Consider the following 21,118-nt stretch of genomic DNA (forward strand, 5'->3'; position numbering starts at 1 on the left):
CATTTAAAATGCATTTTAAGGTAGTGAGTAGCATATTGGTTGACATCATTTTTCCTCTGATATATAATGGTGTTGGTGTGTTTTTAGTGTTTTGTACTCGTACATGTTAATATCAACGTGTTTTGGTTGTATCATTTGAGTCTATTGTTAGTTTGAAATTCATATATACTTTTTTAAGATGATTATACAAGTGAAATGAACGACTGATTGATAATTGGAAATTAAATTTACATAGAATCTAGTGAAAGCCAAAAGAACTTTGTCTCATTAGAAGCATTTTTATCTGTAGCAATTCATGATGAACCAATTTAACCAAAGTGGATGGGTCTGTTCCCTTGAGGGAACCTGTGGCTACTAATTATGGTGAACTTATAGAAATAAAACATTTAATTTTAAAATTTTATAAAATACAATTTTATAAAAATAACTTTAAAAAATTTAAAAGGTAAATAACAAGAAAATATAAAAATGTATACATTTTTACAAAAATTAGATTCCGTAAATTGTTTTCAGAAAAATTAACCAAGCAGTGTAAAACATTTTACAATGCAACATCCAAACAATGTAAAATGTTTTATGGAAAATGTTTTCCGGAAATGTAATTCATTTTCTAGAAATTGTTTTCAGTGAAACAAACGGATAATTTTTGATAAATTCTACTTTCATGGCCACTAGATAAGATCCAAATCAATTATCAGCTGTGATCCAAATTACTATTTTTTTTTTGGAAAATGGAATATTTTTCAAGGTTAGTTGTGCATGTTAAACAGGATATGTGCCAACATACGATAATCTAAAGATAAACTAAAATAATAATTAACCAGTTTCTAAAATCATTACCAGAATATTAAATACGAATTTATAAAAAGTATACAAATAGTCCCCGATTATAGGATGTTGTTTTGTTGAGTTCCCAATTTTTAAAAGCTACAAAATGACCCTGACTATAAGGCATCTTTGTGTTGAGTCCTCCGAAATGATACAGAATGGTCACCCGATTATTTATATCTCAATCAACATGTTAAAGTCCAGTTCAGATGACCGCAATTTTTTAATGGAAAATGATGAGATATGAATAGTCGGGTGATAATTTTATAACTTTTAATATTCAGGAGATTCAACAAGACAACCTTATAATTAAGCGACCATTTTACAACTTTTAATAATCGTGGACTCAACAAAGTAACATCTTATGGTCGGGACTATTTATATATTTTACACGAGAAAATATTTGTTTGAATCAATGGCCATTCAACTTTAGGATAAACTATATAGTGCTAATAGGAGAGTAGCTTTGGTAGTTGGGACGGATGTGTAATCTTATGTTAGGAGTATGAATCTAGAAAGTTATATTAGAAATTTAGAGAAGTGAAATTAGATAATCGATGGAAAATATAAAAACAATATATTTAATTATGTAGGAATTTAAAATTTCCTGGTTTGTATGTTTGGTAATTCCCAGTGTTAGGATGTTGCTTAGACGGCTAAATATTTGGCCAATGGAAAAACAGATGCTGAGAACAAATTAAAGCATTGAGAATTAATGTCTGATCAAAATCTGGTTGAGATCAAAATTTAAAGGACAATTTGAAGTGGAAAATGAAAGATAAATCCAGCTGACACCACACACCTGTCCTTGGTAGGGGTTCCTCAAAAAACCTAAGGAATGCATATAAACTTTTATTTTACAAAGAATTTACTCTTTTTTACCAATGAAATTTTGGGAAATTAAATTCGGAATTAATTCTGTTGATGAATAAATAAAAGGGTAAACGACAAACTTAATACCTTAACTATTACTCTTGTTCCGTCTTGGTCCCCCAACTATTTTTTGTTTCAAAATCATACTTAATGTTAAGTTTGGATTCAATCCGGTCACCCACCGTTAAAAAATTAACAGAGACACTGACATGCCATTAAAAGGTAATATCATGTCGTTATTGAAAAAAATAGAAAATACCACGTCAATTGTTCTGTTATTTTTTTAATAGCGAGTGATCATATGAATCCAAAATGTAACGTTAAGTATGATTTAGAAAAAAAACAATTGGACGACCAAAACATAACAAAAGTGATAGTCAGATACTGAACATGTAATTTACCCTAAATAAAATCATGAATTTGGGTACGTGTTATAATTGCATGCAAAACTGGATCCATATCATGTTTTCCAGATAAAATCAAAATTGAAAGTAAATGATGAATTGCTAGTTTCAATATCTTGTGAATTTTACGATTATATGTCATCTAACAATTTCATTTCATATGCAAAGGAACTGGTACATTATACAGTATAGTTAAACATCTTGAGGACAAATCCAGGGAAACTTTAAGTCTTCAACACCGATTACAAGTTGCCGAAACTAAATACCTAGTTCTGCGATGAAACCGGTAACTTTTCAGTCCGTGAAAGTTCGCTAAGACTAGGAAAGAAGGTTGCTAATGAGAGAGAAAGAAATAATGTGGTCATAGGCTAGCCCTTGGTGATGAGAACAACAATCTCTTACAGCAAATGAAGACGCCAAACAGCCGGAAACTTGTAAAGCTAATGCCAACATAATCAACTGCAGATATAGTCCACTTGTATAGAACTTCCCTACTGGTAATCCTTTAATCGAAACAGCTAATGGAATATGTTACCTCTACCAATCATGTTGATAAATGCAAGGATCTTGACCTGCTCATTCTTCGATTCCGAAAGAAAGGTAAAACGAAACATGTTTCAGAAAATTTTCAACATGATCCAACTTGGAGCTTTGCTAAATGCGTTTGATGGCGTCCTAAATAAAATGCTGTGACAATCCAAACTAAACTAACCTGGAGAAAAAAAAAAGAATGATAGAAAACATTTGTCAGCTTGGATAGGGATTCGTTTACAGTGGAAGTAAATAAATGCATAAATACAGATGACTGGCGGATGGATTTCTTTAGACATACAGGGAGTGCATACAGAGAAACTGTTGATATCTTCCCATTGAGAGCGCTGAAAAGTAGCTTGTATATGCCAGCTGCCGTGGCATCCCCGAGTCTCTGGACAATTACATCTATGCATATCTGCAGCATTAGGTTTTCAGGCAAACCATATTTAAGTGCATTTAGAATTTCATAGACCATTTCACTTCATAACATGCAAGAGGCGTTTTTTTAGGGCAATTCCGGTCCCAGAAAGACGTCTGTTAAGCCACGTTTTTAAAATAAGCACTATTTCTACATGGACTCAAAGACTACTTGGGTCTAAAATCTTCCACTGAGATATAAAACTTCGGAAATACCACGAAAGAAAGTAGCAGAAACATAAAGAGCAAATTAATAAAATTTACTTACTTTAGCTTTGTACTTCTCATCCTCAGAAACAACCGTAAATAGTAGTTCTCTTCCAGGCCTGGTTACAACATAATTGACCACCTGCATAGTAAAAATGGAAAATCTTCATTGATATGCTACTCGGACTTGAATACGAGTTTCAGATGATATATGAATGACTCGGTTATGATTCATTTTTTTCTAAACTTTTTCATATATTTGGAGGGCACTGGGAGGGTCATATCCCCATACCCCTGACTGGAAATATGTTGACATAAGCAACTTCACGAAAAATGAAGACTTGGAGCGAGATAGCTTTACAGCCACAGAAGATAATTTCTAGTATTCCTCTCACTAACCTATCAAAGTTTTCCTAGAGAATTATAAATAAATAAACGCGATCTGAAATATAATATAACAATTATGGTAGCGAAGACGAACAATGTTGGCAAACCTTTCTTAGGGTCTCAGAAATGGCAACTACTATCCAAGTTGGCCATAAGGCAACGACGAGCAGATTAGAGAAGGCAACAAATGGGGTGCAACATAGAGCTATAGTAACCCCAGAAACAGTAAGAATGCGTCCCTGTAACAAGTGAAGACACAATGATGGTAAAAGTTGGGATCAAAATCAGATGACATGGAATGTCTAGAGATCTCTCCATAGGACAATAGATATCGTTATGTCTCGAAGAAACCAAATAAGCACCAAGAAAAATACTTCATCTTCTTTGTTGTGATGAGTAGATATTAGTTCAAAACAAGCTGCAAAACTCGTATTAAACATAGTATACCGTTAAGGTTAACTGTCCAGTGAGGATAAAAACAGCAATAAAGCTATTTATCTGGCCAAACAATCTTCTTCTGCCAACTGAACTTGCAACGGTCATGGCAATTACATTCACTTTCTGCAGAGTTAGAAAATTGTAAGAATTAGGAAAGAATCATATAATCAGCCAACACCACATTTGCTCTATCAACCGAGCCTTAACAGTAACAATTGGATCATTCGACAATTCACATCTTACTGTAAAATAAAATTCCACTCGCATTCTCACCAACATGTTATTGAACACATAACACTAAATAAGAAAACCGCGACTTGAGAAATTAAACACAACTTTTTTTTAATCATAAGCCTCCGTGCAAGAACCAAAACGAAAAACAAAAGAAAAAAAGCTCACTAAAATTTCAAGCCTCGTATACAAAACTTCCTCTGATTTGAAGCGCTAACCTAGTTAAGATTAGCATAAAATAGTGAAACATGGTCAACGAAGACAAGGTGCACAAGTACCTTAGAATCTTAGAGATTTACGTAGGAGGGAATCAATTCCTCCTTATGAACTTGATTGTACATACAATCTCTACAAAAGATCTCAAATTAATGAAATTACATGGTCCTTTGAAAAACAGCCCCAGCATATGCATGGCAAAGTTTAGTAGCAACGGTATTTAGCATGCATGGTAGGCAAATTCAAGCTACATGCGTGCATCAAGATGGAATTTTACCTGAAAATAGAAGAAAGAGGAGACAACTGCACTCAACCAGAGGAACAATGATACATGCAACAAATAGGTTGATGACAATATTAGCTGCAATCCATCTAAGATAGCCCAAAGCTGAGGCTTCACAGAAGGTATTTAGTTTAGGGAAGAAACTTTGAGAGTCGATGTGGTGTGCTTGTCATCATCGCCTTTCGGTTGATTCAGGTCAGCTCTTCTAAAGAAAACACCATACAAGGTTCAATCCTCATAATTCATGTATGCAGGTGCTCAAGACTTGCAAGGTAAAGTAGAATCCCTTTAGCAATATTATACAGACGGGGTGAAATGAAGCTAGCCACTTTATATTTGTTCTTCTTAACATCTAACATGACATCCATCAAGCAGACAACAGCTAGGCCATGAAATTGTATGAATAGACATGTCAAGGCATTATTTAACAACCTATCTCTCGTTAAATTGACGTGAATAACCCTAGAACACACACAAACATGGCAATTTAGCTAACCTGATAGGAGTTAACTCTTCAGGGATGTAACCTATATCCTTGTTGATCCCTTTTGATGACTGTGCCGCTAGTTCCATCAAAACAGCGGCAAATAGGAGAAGAACTGCAATTAAAAAGAACAGAGTTGAAAAAAAAAAGAAGGGGACGGGGACTAGTAAAAGAACAAACATTGACAATCTGACATTCAAATAATCAACTGGGCATACATGACCCCATCCAAGCCATTACAGTGGCAAACAAAGACCCAAAGAGCTGGCCAAGCGTAGCACCAGCACCAATGAATCCAAATAATCTTGAACCTGACTGAATGCAAAACAGAATTTGAGCACAAGTAGGATACCGTAATCTTCATTGGAAAACAGTGAAAGAATCAATACCTCACTATCCATGACATCAATTATCCTAGCCCAAGTTGAAGATATTGTAATAAGATTAAGCAGGGCAACCTTCCATTCAGACAAAAAAAAAAAAAAACCGAAAGTTTACCTTATTAAAAATTAAAATACCAGAAAATAGTTGGCAGGGAAAACTAATGACAAATAGGGCAAGTGTTCTCATACCCAGAGGAACAATCCAATTCTAACTAAAACATAAAACCAACCATGGTTTCCCCAACCTCTAGAGTTAATGGAACTATCTTGATCAATACCGATTTTAGGTTCAGTGGAAAGCCCAAGTGAATTCTACAAACAGTTTGCACCACATGTAAGTACAAACAATATGAACCTATTTTCTGATTACAAGCAAGGATCAAACATTAAAATGACACCATCACGTGGGCTTTTTGAATTACCTTTGAATATGATTGTGAAGATTCAATCGATGAAGTATTCCATAGAATGAAGAACACAACAAGTGATACACTAAAAAACCTGTGTACAAAAACCAATGCCTGGAATTTCAAGAAGAACCAATAAGAGGACGATAAATAACAAAACATGAAGAATTACTGGTAAGAAACAGTTATGGACCTCATTGATTTCTTTTCAGCAATGCAACATGATTCAATTAAACCATACACTAGAGGTGGATCACAAATTCCATTATTATCTGGTTCAAAGCTAAAGGGCAGATATTAACACACGAGAAAGCCTTTCACTCATCACATATATGGTAGTATCTCTCAAGTTAAAATATCTCATCTTCAAGTCCATTTATGTAAGTGATCATAGAAAGTAACCTTCCAATGTTGAAGTCAAATAACTGACAGTTAAAAGTTAAATTGGCGGAGTTTTGCAAATGCCACATTATCAACTATAATTATAACGAAGAGAGCTAAACTTTCCAATTCATTTCTCCCAAGATCCCTCTCCCAGAACCATGCCTAGGTCACCAACAGTATCAACTCCGATAACAAAAGAGAGAGACTTCGTAATTCATCCATCCCGGAACTCCACTCTTATGTACCAATCCACTTTTACTTTTCACTCTCTAAAGGAGGAAAGTAGCAAAATCCACAACAAAGAGACAAACTTCCCACCTCATCCCTAAACAAAAGACTGCCCGTTTTCATATTACAGTGACTCTAAAATCCAAGTACAAAACAATAATGAAAATGGATTATGAAGTGAACTGAAACTTACCCTGACTTTGGAGAGATTAGGCAAAGAAAATATGAGAGTAGAAACAGGAGCAGCTATCAAAGTCAACAATAAGGACCCAACAAACAATCCAGGCAAATTAGATAATCCCAATGAAATTGCCCCTTCATCCCTCAAGGGCAGCACCACAAAATAGGCAGTCAAAATCTGGGAAAACAAAATCCCAATTCAAAAATATAGTTTTTACTTCAAATTAAATTTATTATGGAATTAAATTATAATATAACTTACAAAAAAAAACATGAAGAGGAATGGAGCAAAGCAGAGATCTCATGAGGATGCACTGTGACGAATACGGAGATGAATGATTCCAAATGCCGTCGACTGATTAATTCTAGCATTTTATTTTTACTTTTAGCGGGGTTTTTTTTTTCTATTTTGGTTGTTATTAAGTTGAAAGGAAGAAGAGGTGAATCAGAAAACTATGAAACGTGATTTCAACATCAACCGAGATGGAAAAAACAGAGGATCTCAAAGCTGGGACATTTTTCTGTTTTTTTTGGGTAAACTACACAAATGGTCCACTAATTATAGTTGTTACTTTTCTAAGTCTCTCAACTATTAAAGTTATAAAATAATCATTTGATTATAGTGCTTGTTTTGTCCCGATATTAAAGTTACAAAATAATCATTCAACTATTAATATGTTCCAAATCATCATTTTTTTGTTAAAAAATTGGTGACAGTCTGAGTTGAACGTTAATATGTTGATTGAAATATGATAAAATCTAATCTCATAATCGTTCAGTTGTACTTTATAGATCGACTCTCCGATTACATTATGTCATTGAGTCATTCTCGAATATGTTGTCGAGCTAGTTTTTGAAAGAAACAACCACGCCGATAGACATCATTAAAATATAAATTTATTATATCTCAGTCAGCAGGTTAACGTCCAGCTCAGACTACTGTTATTTTTTAATTGAAAAAAAATAAGTTTAAAGCATATGAATAGAGCGACCATTTTGTAACTTTTATTATCGAGAGACTCAACAAAACACACTATAGTCAGAGGACTATTTTGTAATTTTTAATAGTCAGAGTACTCAACAAAGCAATACCCTAGTATTGAGGACCATTTGTATACTTTACCTTTTTAAATATTAATATTAATTGCAACGAAAGCCCATTAGTAAGCATGATTTAGTCTTTTTGCCTTTGAATATAATGTGCTATTATCAAATAGACCTTGTTATTTTCACATAACTTCACCTGTCGAACCAAGGTTTCACCGTGAGAATTGAAACAGAACCATCCATCAAGAGGGCTTGTCATTTAACTTCCTCTACAGAATAGTTGAGATGCTTGACCTTAAATGACAACTATTGGTGTAGATCTTTACACAATATACTGAAATCGGTTGTGGTCGCATTCTAGTAATTGTGGATATAGTGACAATGATAGATACAATCATGTAATAATGTTTTGACGATATATTATCATTATATAACACACATTATTACGATAACGGATTACTATTAAATCTCTCATATAGATAGACCACGAATACCTAGTTGTTTATTCGTTTCCAAGCCTGTCAATAAGGAAGAGAAAAACATATTATAAGGAACATCCATACCAACCACGGTAAAGAAGCTCAATTCTCAAGTGATTTAACATCCATTCTTCCGAAGGAATGTCAGACACTCTCTCAATGATCTCAGCATAAACGATACAGGTTGGAATGAGATCCTAATAGAGACTTTTTTTAATAGTCTAGAATAATTAATATATATTCGTATTTTTTTCCATATGTCAGATACATATATCATACAAAAGAAGGACTCAATCAAACTTGAAAATCAATTCACTTACTAAAATTGAGTACTATTCGATTTATTCGAGTTGCATTTATAACTCAATTTCAACTTGAAATTTTTTGAGTAAGTCGAGTTTATGAATAAAAATTCGAAGTCAAATCAAGTCGAGTTTACTCACCCGTGCATATATATTTTTCGCATTTTTTATATGTGACATACATGTTCATATCGATACTCGATACAAACTTTAAAATCAATCTTTTAATTACTAAAAATTTTGAGTTTCGAGTTTTATTTTATAACCAAACTAATGAAAACAACTTCTTCAAGTAAAAATGAAAGAGATTCTCTTAAAAAACATAAAGCTACACATATGAACAACGTACGACATGCAAACAAGATAAAGGAACAATATTACAAAAAAAAAAGTGCTTCATTTTACTCACAGGATCCAAACGCAAAGAGAGGATACCACTGCTTGCTTTCTTCTGAGATCGCTGTTTCGTCGGTTGCCATTTCTGGGTTTTCTCCTTTTTCTTCTTTAAGAGTTGTTTAGACCAAGAGAAGGACGTCGGTTTTTGTGGTTTTGATAAGCAATTTCAGTTCAGCAAATATCCCAAGCTCATTGAATCTTGACAAAATATTGATTGGGCTCAACCTGATTCCTTATTAAATAGAGGCTAAATCGAAATGAATTGAAAGCTATAAGAAGAAAAAAATAAAAGGTTATGGGGTTAAATTACATAAATATAAAAATATAAACAGAAACTAAATTGAATTAATTTAAAATATCAGAGCCAATTTACAACATGTGACCAAAACGAATTACGTATCAAAACTGAAAGGACTGGCAAAATAATTTAAGTATTTTCTAATTACACCAAGGTCCCCCAGTTATAAATACCCGTAAAACAAAAAAATATCATTTTAAACCCATTCTAAAAAAAACTCTCTAACCCTCTCCCTTCTCCTCAACCGGCCTCGATGGCCGGCCACTACTCCGGTGAAGCCCTGCCGCACCGACTGCCATTTCGGCTACCACCACCGGTAGCCGAAAAACCCAAACTTACCCACAAGCTTCAGCTCGACCCCCGATACTGAATCTAGCCTCAAAACAACAAAATAATCTCTAAATCAGAGTAGATCTAGCCTAAAAGTCACGGGTTTTACCTTTTTTGTGAAAAACCTCTTATTTTCCGCTTCCCTTCCTTTTCCGATGCTAAACTGAAGGCTATTTGTGATTATCGGGGCTTATTGGTTGCCTCGAATATTTTTTTTTTGCTAGATTTGCTTTGGTTCTTGCTTTGGGTGTTTCAACTTTTTGTATACTTTGTTGATATTGCATGCTTTTTTGGACTTTGCTGCTCGGTTGGTGTTTTGGTTTTTTTCGGTGATGTCTTTTCTCCATATATATCTTAACGTCTTTGGTGTGCCTCATCGGAGGTATTTATATGGCTCATTCGATGGGTTTGTTTCTAACTTTGACGGGGTTGTTTCCCTCGTTTTCGATTTAAGCGGGCTTACCATTGTTTCTGTGGCCGGAAATCCCGAGATGGTGCAGTCTCGGGTTTCTCGGTCGGCTGGTTATCTTTGACTGGGACTTGGTGTTGCGGTGCTCCTTTACTGAACACAAAACCCTAATCAGTTTAGGGCTAGGTTAGACCCCTTAACCGATTGGGCTTCTACTGGACCCTTGGACTGTTGGACCCAATTTTGGACCTTGACTCTTTTGGACCTAAAATAATAAAAGAAAAATAAGAATAAAGAATAAAATGAAAAAAATAAATAAAATAAATATGATGTAACCATAATAATAAATACTATATAATATGTTTTCAAAAATTATATTATATGTTTCAAAAAGCGTTTTTTAAAGAACTATATATTATACGTTTTCAAAAGTATTTTCAAAAAACTATATATTATATACGTTTTAAAAAATGTTTTCAAAAATATATATTATATACGTTTTCAAAAAATATTTTTAAAACTATATTATATTATCATTATATATATACACTAAATAAAACCCCGAACGAAAATGAGTGACTACAGCTGCCCCTCTTTGCCCATTATCGTGCAACGAAAATAGGGCAAAGACAAAAAGACATAAATTTTTATGTTCCTATGAGGGCTGTCGACTTCTGAGTTTGAAATTCAACATAATGTTGCTGTCGAATCTTTTATAAACTACCCTATGTTGCAGAGTTGAGATTCGAAAAAATAGAGGACGACTCCCTGTTGTTGAGCCGTATTGCGGGTGACTCATTCGTCGTAAAGTTGAGTAGATCTTGAGATGTCTTTGAACATGATATCCTTTGTTTTGAAGTTGAAATTGTGGTTCAAAATTTGAATTGAAAAGTGGCTTTATTTCTAGTCTTGATTTAAACAATTCCTTTCAATGAACTAGAACCCATTATCTTGAGTATGGTGCAAAAACCTTCATCAACTTCCGAACACCTGTACCTTTCGAAAAACCTTTGTACAATAATACGCAATTAATTTTTTTCAAAAGTGAATAAATCATTCTCATTCAAATTCAATCTAAGACGATTAAAAGGAATTGTTTTTTTAGAGAAATGACCCTATTTATTTATAAGGAAAAAGGATAAAGAATACATGACAAACATTCTGAAGAGTCAATACATAACAGAAATACAAGTAGATGCCCTAGATCTCAACAATGCATACGCCTTTGAACTGACACACCGTATTTTTTTTATTCTTTTTATTTTTCCATTTAGAGCGCCCTTTCAGGTTTTCACTCTAAAAGTTTTTTTCTTTTTCTTTTTTTTTCTTTCAACTTAGGGCGCCCTTTCAGGTTTTCACCCTAAGCGAAATATTTCTTGATTGCATCAGAATTAACGTGAATAGGTAGTTTCAGCTATTCCATTTCAGTCAAGATTAGTGCTCCTCCGGAGAAGGCCTTTTTTACGACATAAGGCCCTTCCCAATTTGGCATCTATTTTCCTCTGTAGTCCTTCTGGATTGGCCAAACCTTTTTCAATACAAGATCTCCTTCCTGGAATACTCTTGGGCGTACTTTCTTGTTGTGTGCTTGGATCATTCGTTTTTGGTAGAGTTGACCATGGTGAATGGCTTTCAACCTCTTTTTTCTATTAAATTCAATTGAACATATTGAGATTGCACCCATTCTGCATCATCTAGGTTAAATTCTAACAAAACCCGAAGTGATGAAATCTCCACCTCAGTGGGCAATACTGTCTCTATCCTATGTACCAAAGTTTGGTAAGCAAACAAAGCGAAAAGCAATTTTTCGTGCCAATCCTTGTATGTCTCAGTCGTTTTCTCCATTATTTTCTTGATATTTTTTGTTTGCTTCTTCTACCGGTTCATTCATCTTCGGTCTATAAGCAGTAGAGTTGTGATTCTTTATGTTAAATTATTCACAAGCAACATCCATCATCTTGTTGTCCACGTTTGTTGCATTATCGACAATGATTATTTCGAGTAAACCAAACTGACATATGATCTCTTTTTTCAAGAACTTGCAAATAGTGGATTGAGTGACACTGGCATATGACATAGCTTCCACCCATTTGGTAAAATAGTCAATTGCTATAAGAATGAACCGATGACCATTCAAAGCTTTTGGATGGATTTGTCCAATGACATTGATGCCCCACATAGAAAAGGGTCATGGTGCCGTCATCACATAAAGAGGGTGAGGCGGGATATTTATTTTATCCCCATAGATTTGGCACTTATGACATCTCTAGCATAATTGATGCAGTCACCCTCCAACGTGGATCAGAAGTATTTGCATCTCATAATTTCTCTTGACATCATATTTCTATTTGTATGAGTTCCACAAACTTCGTCATGTACTTCTTCCAATATCATCTTTGCTTCTTCTGCATCTACACATCTTAACAAGATTTGATCATGGCTTTTCTTGTATAAGTCTCCCCCATTAAGAACATATCCGGCCTCCATCCTTCTGATTGTTCTTTTATCAGTTTCAATGGCTTATTCTGCATATATTTGATTCTTAATGTATTACAGGATGTCATGGTACCAAGGTTTGATATCTTTTACCTCTTTGATTTGGTAACAATGAGTCGGGTACTCATACGACTGCATGTCAATTGGCATCATCTCAGACTCTCTACCAGCCTTGAATGTTGCTGCCAAGGTAGCTAAGGCATCAACCATTTGATTTTCTTCTCTAGGCACGTAATGGAAAGTGACTTCATCAAACTCTTCGAGTAGATCTAATATGAGCTTTCTGTATTCCACCAACTTTACGTCTTTTGTCTCCCACTCTCCTTGGAGCTGATAGGTTACTAAGGAAGAATCTCCATATACCCATAAGGTCTTTATACTTTGTCCAATAGCAGCTCGAATCCCTAAATATAAGCTTCACATTTTGCCATGTTATTAGTGCAATCAAAGTTCAACCTCCTAGTGAACGGGTAATGATTTCCTTCAGGTGAAACTAATATAGCCCCAATTTCGTGTCCTAATTCATTTGATGCACTATCAAAAATTCATTTTCCAAGAATCACATGTAAAAGTACTTGCTTCTTCTAGAGATATGGCCATCAAGTCTTCGTCTAGGAAGTCAAAGTCCAGTGGCTCATAATTTTCAGCAATTATGCTTGCTAATAAGTAAGATATGACACTTTCATTTATAGATTTTTGGTTCATGTACTCGATGTCAAATTCAGATAATAGCATCTTCCATCGGGCTAACCTTCCAGAGAGTGCCAGCACACCGATCATGTACTTTAGCGGATCTAACTTGGAAATCAACCAAGTGGTGTGGTACAACATGTACTGTATGTGTCTTCGTGCAGCCCATACTAAAGTGCAACAAACTTTTTCAATAGGTGAATATCTAACCTCGCAATCAGTAAATTTCCTGCTCAAGTAGTAAATGGTTATATATTTCCTTCCAGAATCATCATGTTGGCCCAGGACACATCCCATTAAATTCTCAAAGATGAAAAAATACAGGAATAAAGGTTTTCCTAGAATGTGAGACATTAAGAAAGGAATGCAAGATAAATACTCTTTCCTTGTGCATCATGTCATGAAACAAGGTCATCATAGCTCTTTGGTACGTTACCCCAGTATTCTTCAATTCGAAGGGCATCACCTTATTACAGAAAGTTCCTTACATTATGACGAATGTGGTTTTCTCCATGTCATCTAGATGCATTTTAATCTGGTTGTATCCTGAGAACCCGTCCATGAATGAAAAAAACATTTCTTGTCGTGTTGTCCACCAGAGTATCTATGTGCGGCAAGGGGAAGTTATCTTTAGGACTTGCTTTGTTAAGGTCTCGGTAGTTGATGCACATACGCACTTTTCCATCATTCTTTGGAACTGGCACTATGTTAGCCACCCACTCCAGATACTTGGTCACTTGAAGAAAGCCAGGATCGAACTGCTTCTTGACTTCTTGTTTTATTTTAAAGAGCATTTTAGGTCTCATTCTTCTTAGCTTTTCTTGTACGAGTTTGCATTCTCGCTTGATTGGAAGTTTGTGGACTACCATATCCGTATCTAGCCTAGACATGTCTTGATACGACCATGCAAACACATCTTTGTATTCTTGAAGTAGGTCTATTAAGCTTTGTCTTGCTTCAGTCGAAAGAGTTGTGCCAATTTTAACTTCATTTCTTTCCTCTTCTATGCCTAAATTCAAAACTTCGATTTTCTCCTAGATAATTTAGAAGGTAAGTTGCGTTCTTCTTCATTGTCACATTCATCAATTTCTCCTAGATAATAGAGCTGCTCAAAATCCACCTCTAGGTCAGAATCATCATTGCCTGCATCATTAATATCTTGGGACCTAAAAGGAAAGGAGAAAAGAATTATGTATATGCAATAGAAAAGTATCCCACATAGAATGAAGAAAAATTAAATACAAAAGAAAAGAAAATGAAGAAGAAAGAAATGTTTGATAGAAAAGAAACTACATCTTTTATTGAATATTAATATAAACCATTTATTAACCCTAACAAAAGATCACCTATTACCCCGTGTATAGGAAAATAGGGAAAGTTTGAGTATTACTCTGAAAGAAATTTGAAAACCAATTGTTAAGAATGAACCCAGGTGGGAATGGGCGAATTCCGTATCTATCCACATCTTTAACATTCTCTGTGATTATGGAATTGATACTCAATTCTTTCAAAGCAACCTCCCAGTTTGGTAAGGTGGTCTCAAACACATAGCCACCAGATCTAAATGTGTCATGAAGAGGAGGGAATATTATTGGTTCCCATTGAATTTCACTCCCGGTCAATCTTGTCAATCTTCTTTCTCAGCACTTCTAAATTTCCTTCATCTTCTGTTGGTGATTGGGCTGGAAACCAAGCCCAAATTGATCTAACTTTTTTATAGTAAAAATGAGGTTAATTCTTCCTTGCAAAATACTTCCAAATCTTTTTCCTGTTTTAGCACATTTTCCCAGGGTTTGTTTTAGCTCAATTTTGGTGCATTCTGAGAGCCTAGGTCTAGAAATCTTTTCACCTTCAGCCACAAATATAGAATTCATGAATTCCAAAGAGCGAAATGGATATTCTAAGGCATCTCCCTCCACCTCAATGTATGGGGCATCAATGGTCACACTTGCCACTATATCTTCCTCAGCTTTGATGATGACAAGGGCCCATAAATGAAAAATCACTTTCTGGTGAAGCGTTGATGGCACTGCCCCAACTTGGTGTATCCTTGGCCTTCCTAAAAGGCAGGTGTAGGAAGGAATAATATCCATCACCAGGAATTCGATGTTGTAAGTGTTAGGTCCAATGGTTAGGGGGTACTTCAATCTTGCTGATTACCTTTCTCTTTGTCTCGTCAAATGCTCGGACCATACTCTGGCAGGTTCGCATGTGGGAGGTATCCATTGGTAGTCTTTACAAAGTGGCCAGAGGCATCGCATTCAGAGCAAACTCTTTATCGATTAACACACTTGGCAAGGCATGTCCCTTGCAATGAGTTGTAATGTGCAATGCTTTAGCCCTGTCCCTTTCTCTAAATGGGATCTCATCATCAGAAAATGAGATAAGATTATCAGCCTGAATGTTATTGACTAGTCTTTCCATGTTATTGACCAGTCTTTCTAGCTTATTGAATGGTATGTCTTGTGGTATGAAGGTCTGATTTAAGGCCTTTAGTAGTAAATCTCTATGTGCCTCTGAATTCAGTAGTAGTGCCAGTATCGAAATGATTGTTGGCAAATTGTGTAGTTGTTCCAAAACACTGTACTCGCTATGCTTCAAGAATTTCAGAAATTCCACTGGTTCTTCTTATTTAATAGGTTTATTTACCACTAGTTTGTCTCCCTTAAATGGCTCTAGTGGTCTCTAGGATAGATGAATTTCCTGGGAATAACACTTCCTTCTTCCAACGGCGTGCCCCACTTCACGAGCACCTTCTTTCACAGTGCTTACTTGGCAATCATATTTCAAAGGCACTTACCGCTCGTCCTTATAGGGAAAGGTCAGGGTGCTATGATCACCACCTTTTCTGGTGCCTTTTCTATCGGCTGGACCTAAGGGGTGACATGTCTTATCCTCTTTCAGATGAATCTCCAGCCGTAAAAATATCAACTTCTGGAGTTTCCTGGACTTCCTCGTAGAATTCCAGCTCATTTCTATTCATTATGAGCTGGATCAAAGCATTAAACTCTGAGAAATCCTATACATCATGTCCTTCTTCATTATGGTAACAACAATTATTACCAATTCATATTTCGGTGTGTCAGAATATGGTGCAAGAAATCCTACTTTCACCATTTGTCTCCATACTCAGGATAGGGGAGATGTTATTTCAAAAACACTTATTTTGACCCTCTTGTTACTCTCCTTAACAATTACATTAACCACGTTTTCTTAGTGGTTAGGAAGAGGGTTCTATGCAATATTTGACACTCATGAGTTGTTGAAGTGAATCCAATTCTTATTGTACATTATATGCAGGATCCTCTTGAATGCGAGGTAGTTCTCAATAGTGTACCCTATAACACTGCCATGATATTCGTAATGAGCATTCTCATCATACCTCCTAGGGTATGGGGGCTTCATAGGTTCCACTAGATATGGTGGCATTACATGAGTGTCAAAGAGTTGCTGATAAAGTTCTTTGTAAGTCATAGGAATAGGATCGAAATATTTCTTTTCTATTTCTTTCCTAGGTTCCCTTGAATCTTGTCTTAAAGTACCTAATGGTACAACTGTAGTTGATTTTGGGTTAGAGGTTGTAACACCTTTGTTGGCGTTGTAGGTGTTGATGTTGTTGATCTCTCCATCCCTCTTCTTCATAGAAAGTTTCTTTATATCCTCCACTCCTTCAATCTTGCCTTGTTTTATGGCCATTTCTATCATCTCCCTGGCCATAACCAAGTCAGAAAAATTTCCAGATGTGATTTCAACTAGGTGCCCGAAGTAAGGAGCCTTCAATGTTTGCACAAAGAGCTTTCTGGTTTCCTTCTCATCCAAAGGTGGATGAACTTGCACAGCTAAATCCCTCCATCACTGTGCATATTGTCTGAAACTTTCGTTATGCTTCTTCTTCATACGCAGCATAACTCGACTTGGTCTCATTTCATTTACATGTTTGTATTGTTCCAAGAATGACTTGTCTAGATCCTTTCAAGTCTTTATATGATATCGATTCAGCTGGTTGTACCACCGGATGATTGAAACAAACAAACTCTCCTAGAAGCAGTGAATCAGAAGTTGGTCATTTCCTACGTATCCTGTCATCTTTCAACAGAACATGGTAATGTGAGCTGAAGGGAAATTATTCCCATTGAACTTTTTGAAGTCTGGGACCTTATATTTCAGAGGAAGAATAAAATCTGGGACTAGGCTTAACTCCAGGGTATCAACTCCATAATAGTCGATGTCCCCTTTTACTGTTTTCAACTGATCTTCCAGCTGCTTGATTTTTTCTTCCATTTTCTTTTCCTTATCGTCTTCATCAAAATCTGGTATGTGGTAGTCATCTGGATTATTCTGAGGATTGGATATAGCAGTATGAAATTTTACAGCAAACGAAGCTTGTGCTTTCACAGCGGATAAGACTCCTGGTAGGATTCCTGGTGGGATAACCATTTGTGGGGTGGGTGGCACAATTACATCTTCAGATGCCCCAGCCCCAGGAGTTCTTGCTTGATTCAAGTCAGAAAACTTTGTGATGATTTGATCAATCAAAGACTATTGGCTTTTAGTGATCGAGTTCAGGGTGCTTTGATTATTCTGACTTATTTTCTCTTCCAGCTCCCTTTGTAACCTTATCATGTTTTCCTCGAGTTGAGTAATATTTTCTTCCATTTTATTCTTCTTTGAACGGGTATTATGAGGATGGGGTGTGTCCAATGCTTGAGGTGGTATGTCCAATGTTTGTTCCTTTTTTTGATGAGACATTTTCTGTTAGTTAATGTGAATGTAAAGAAATGAAGAAAAATAACAAATGCGAAGTATGTAAAAATGCTTGATGCATGTAGTTTTTGAGGTATTGATCCAGAAACGTGTTTTTATATTATAAATAATCTTTATTGGGACAAAACTGTTATTTCTTGAGAGACAAAAGCATCTTAAAGTTACATTCTAACTAAGTGTTCTAGACCCCGAATGGCTTCTAACAGATTAACAAGTCTTCTTCCTTCATCTGTCACCGACTGAATACCTTGTCGGACCACTCCAGCTTCTCTGCCAAACCGTGCAAGTCATTAATTGTTTTATAAAACCACTTGCTTGTTTAATAAACCTGTCCACAATGACATCTAACTCAACTATAGTTTTGTCATCATGTTCTTGCTGTTTTTGAAGAGACCTCTCTAGATCAGCTACCTTGGTCTTTAATTGTTTGTTCTGGTGTTGACTATCTAAAAACGCCTTTGAAAAGTCTTTAGCTATTGTTTCAATGTCTTTTTTTCATCTTGACCTTTGAACATCCTTTTTAGGATGTTGGCTTCACATTTCCAGTATTCGGAAGATCTTTTCAGACTGGAATTGTTCTGGACTTGCTCCTGATACCCCTTTCTCAAATCTTCTAGTTCAAAACATAGTTTCTTCCGTTCTTTTTCTAATTTGTCTGCTTGATCCTTCTGAGTATCAACATCTAACGTCTATTGGAATCTTTCTACCTCGAGTTCCCTTAGCCTTTGTGTTTGCTCTTCCTTTTCAGCTTCGAATTATTTCTTTGCTATCTCCAATTCGGAGGGAATTGGTTAAAATGCTCTTCCATGGTCCGAGTATCTTCATGATCTGGCATAGGAATTGTGTCATTTTTTCTTAACTTTTTCCATTCCAAATAATCTAGAGTAAGCATGTCTTTAGAAGCCATGACATCCATACAAAATATCCTTTTCCATGACTCAACTACGTCTTTGAACCTTTTCTTGTAGTTGTCCTCATGGTATGTAAATTCCGATCCAAATATTTCATGTGTAGTTGGGACAAACTTGCGTGCCCTATACTGCCAAAGTGCCAAAAGTGGGGAATATCCGACTCGTCCCCATAATCCAACTAACACTATGATTTCTGAGTCTCTACATCAATAAAGGATGTCACTATAGGTTAACCGAGGGGCTCTCCAGACAATGTCCTTATCTTGAAGGTGTGTGAACACTTTTACCCATTTCTCTTTTGAGATTCCTTCTTTCCATTTTAGTGTAAGGAACTCCCCCAAAAGAGAGTACGTGGTGCTGAATTGGCAGTAAGAAATCTCATCAATCTTCCAGAAATGACTATGGATCCAGACCTGAAAAAGTTGTGTACACCTTATAAATATTTCTCTGCCAGTCTTTCAGTAATGGTTAAGTGAACGAAAAGTTTCAGCTAATATTTACGGTGCCGGGTTCACTCGCTTTGGGTGCTGTTCGAACAGTTTCACCACAACTGTCTCGATGTATCCCAAAGTTTTTGTGAAGTTAACCAAGCCATAGAGACCTAGTACAAACAGGTCTATTACCTTTCATTAATCTGGATAATTCTTCATTAGTTGCTTGATATGGGTCCAAGCAATTCCCTCTCCTTTACCCTTGAGTTGAATCCAGTCAGTTACCCACTTCTCATTTACCCTTGCAACTTTTTCCAACCCATTTTTTAAATGTTGACTTTTAAATGTTAAATTTTAATGTGCTTGGTGCAGACCCGGTCCATTCTGATTCTTTCATAATGCAACAAAGTAGTATACTCTTCGATTGTGGGTACCATGTCTTCTTGGTTAAATGTGAAGCAGATGTACCCCGAATTCTAGAATTGTATTAAGGTTCAAATTAAGGGCTCGTCTATCTTGACATAGAGTAGAAGCGTGATATCACCATACTGCTAGGAGAATCTCTGTTTTTGGTCGCTTTTCCATCTGTCCCAAATGCTCCGCAGTTCTTGAACATCGTTCTGCTTAAGGCTAACAAAAGCATAACTAATCAGATCTGACACATAGTTGCCTTACAGACTGTCTCCCTTTTATTTCTGAGTTTTTTCTGACCATAGTTGGACCTCCGTGTTTTTCATCTCTTGCATTACAACCTCTTTGTCCATTACTGTGAATTATTTATGTTTAACAAACACTCTTTGTAGATCAACACCTTTTTAAATGATGCAAATGATAAAAATGAGAAAAAATGAAAGGGAAACAAGTTAGTAAGATAAAAATAATAATCAAATAATAATGAAAAAGATTCCTACCCCGTATGATATCTACCCCACATGCTTTTATTCTTAGCCGGACATGATTTCTATTCCGCATGTTATTTTTTAGGAAGTCTTAACCACATATTTCCTAGTTCACATGCTTTGGATAGAGAGTAAAACAGGAAATAACTCAAATATCCTAAGTTTGAAATGGAGTTTCGTGGTGGGCTCTAAATTCTTGTAGTATCCCAGTTTAGGTTCTAAAAAAGGTACCCGAGTTCTCTTTGCTGGTGCCCCCTTGGGCTTGACAGACCCTCAGTCCTAAGCCAATTACAAGCTTATGTGGACGGAGTTAAACTCAAGAGGACACATTCCCTTATGTCTGTACGGAGTATAAATTGACACGAAGACATAAGGTATATGAATCTCAAAGGTTACTTGCTAGGCCTATACGGAGAATAAATTCCCACAAAGGTGTTACTTTCACCTCCACTTATAAAAGGGTTTGGAGCTCGGGTATAGAGACTGAGATGAATTTTTTAAAAAGCTGAAATCATTGAAAAAACGTCAACACAACTATTTATTTGAAAAATAATCAAAGATAAATAATAAGGATTGAATAAATAAATAAAAATTTAAACTTATAACTTTCGCTGGACACCTTAATTTAATAATTTTACCTGATCTGCGTTTGATCAAGAATTAATTGGATTCGGGAGTCAATTACAGTCAATGAAGGATTAGCACCCTTATATTGCCCTTTCACTACCAATTTAATTTGTTGGTTGTCTTAATTGCTAAAATTAAAAGTTAAATTAAAATTA

General features: G+C 35.6%; 1 pseudogene; it reads right to left on the reverse strand.

Annotated features, from left to right (window-relative positions):
- Nucleotides 1-2,313: 2,313 nt before the first annotated feature.
- LOC120129481 lies at nucleotides 2,314-7,317 on the reverse strand (annotated as a pseudogene).
- Nucleotides 7,318-21,118: the final 13,801 nt, after the last annotated feature.

This window comes from Hibiscus syriacus, unplaced genomic scaffold, assembly GCF_006381635.1.
Source record: "Hibiscus syriacus cultivar Baekdansim isolate YM2019G1 unplaced genomic scaffold, ASM638163v2 tig00110500_pilon, whole genome shotgun sequence".
In the NCBI taxonomy this organism is placed as follows: domain Eukaryota; kingdom Viridiplantae; phylum Streptophyta; class Magnoliopsida; order Malvales; family Malvaceae; genus Hibiscus; species Hibiscus syriacus.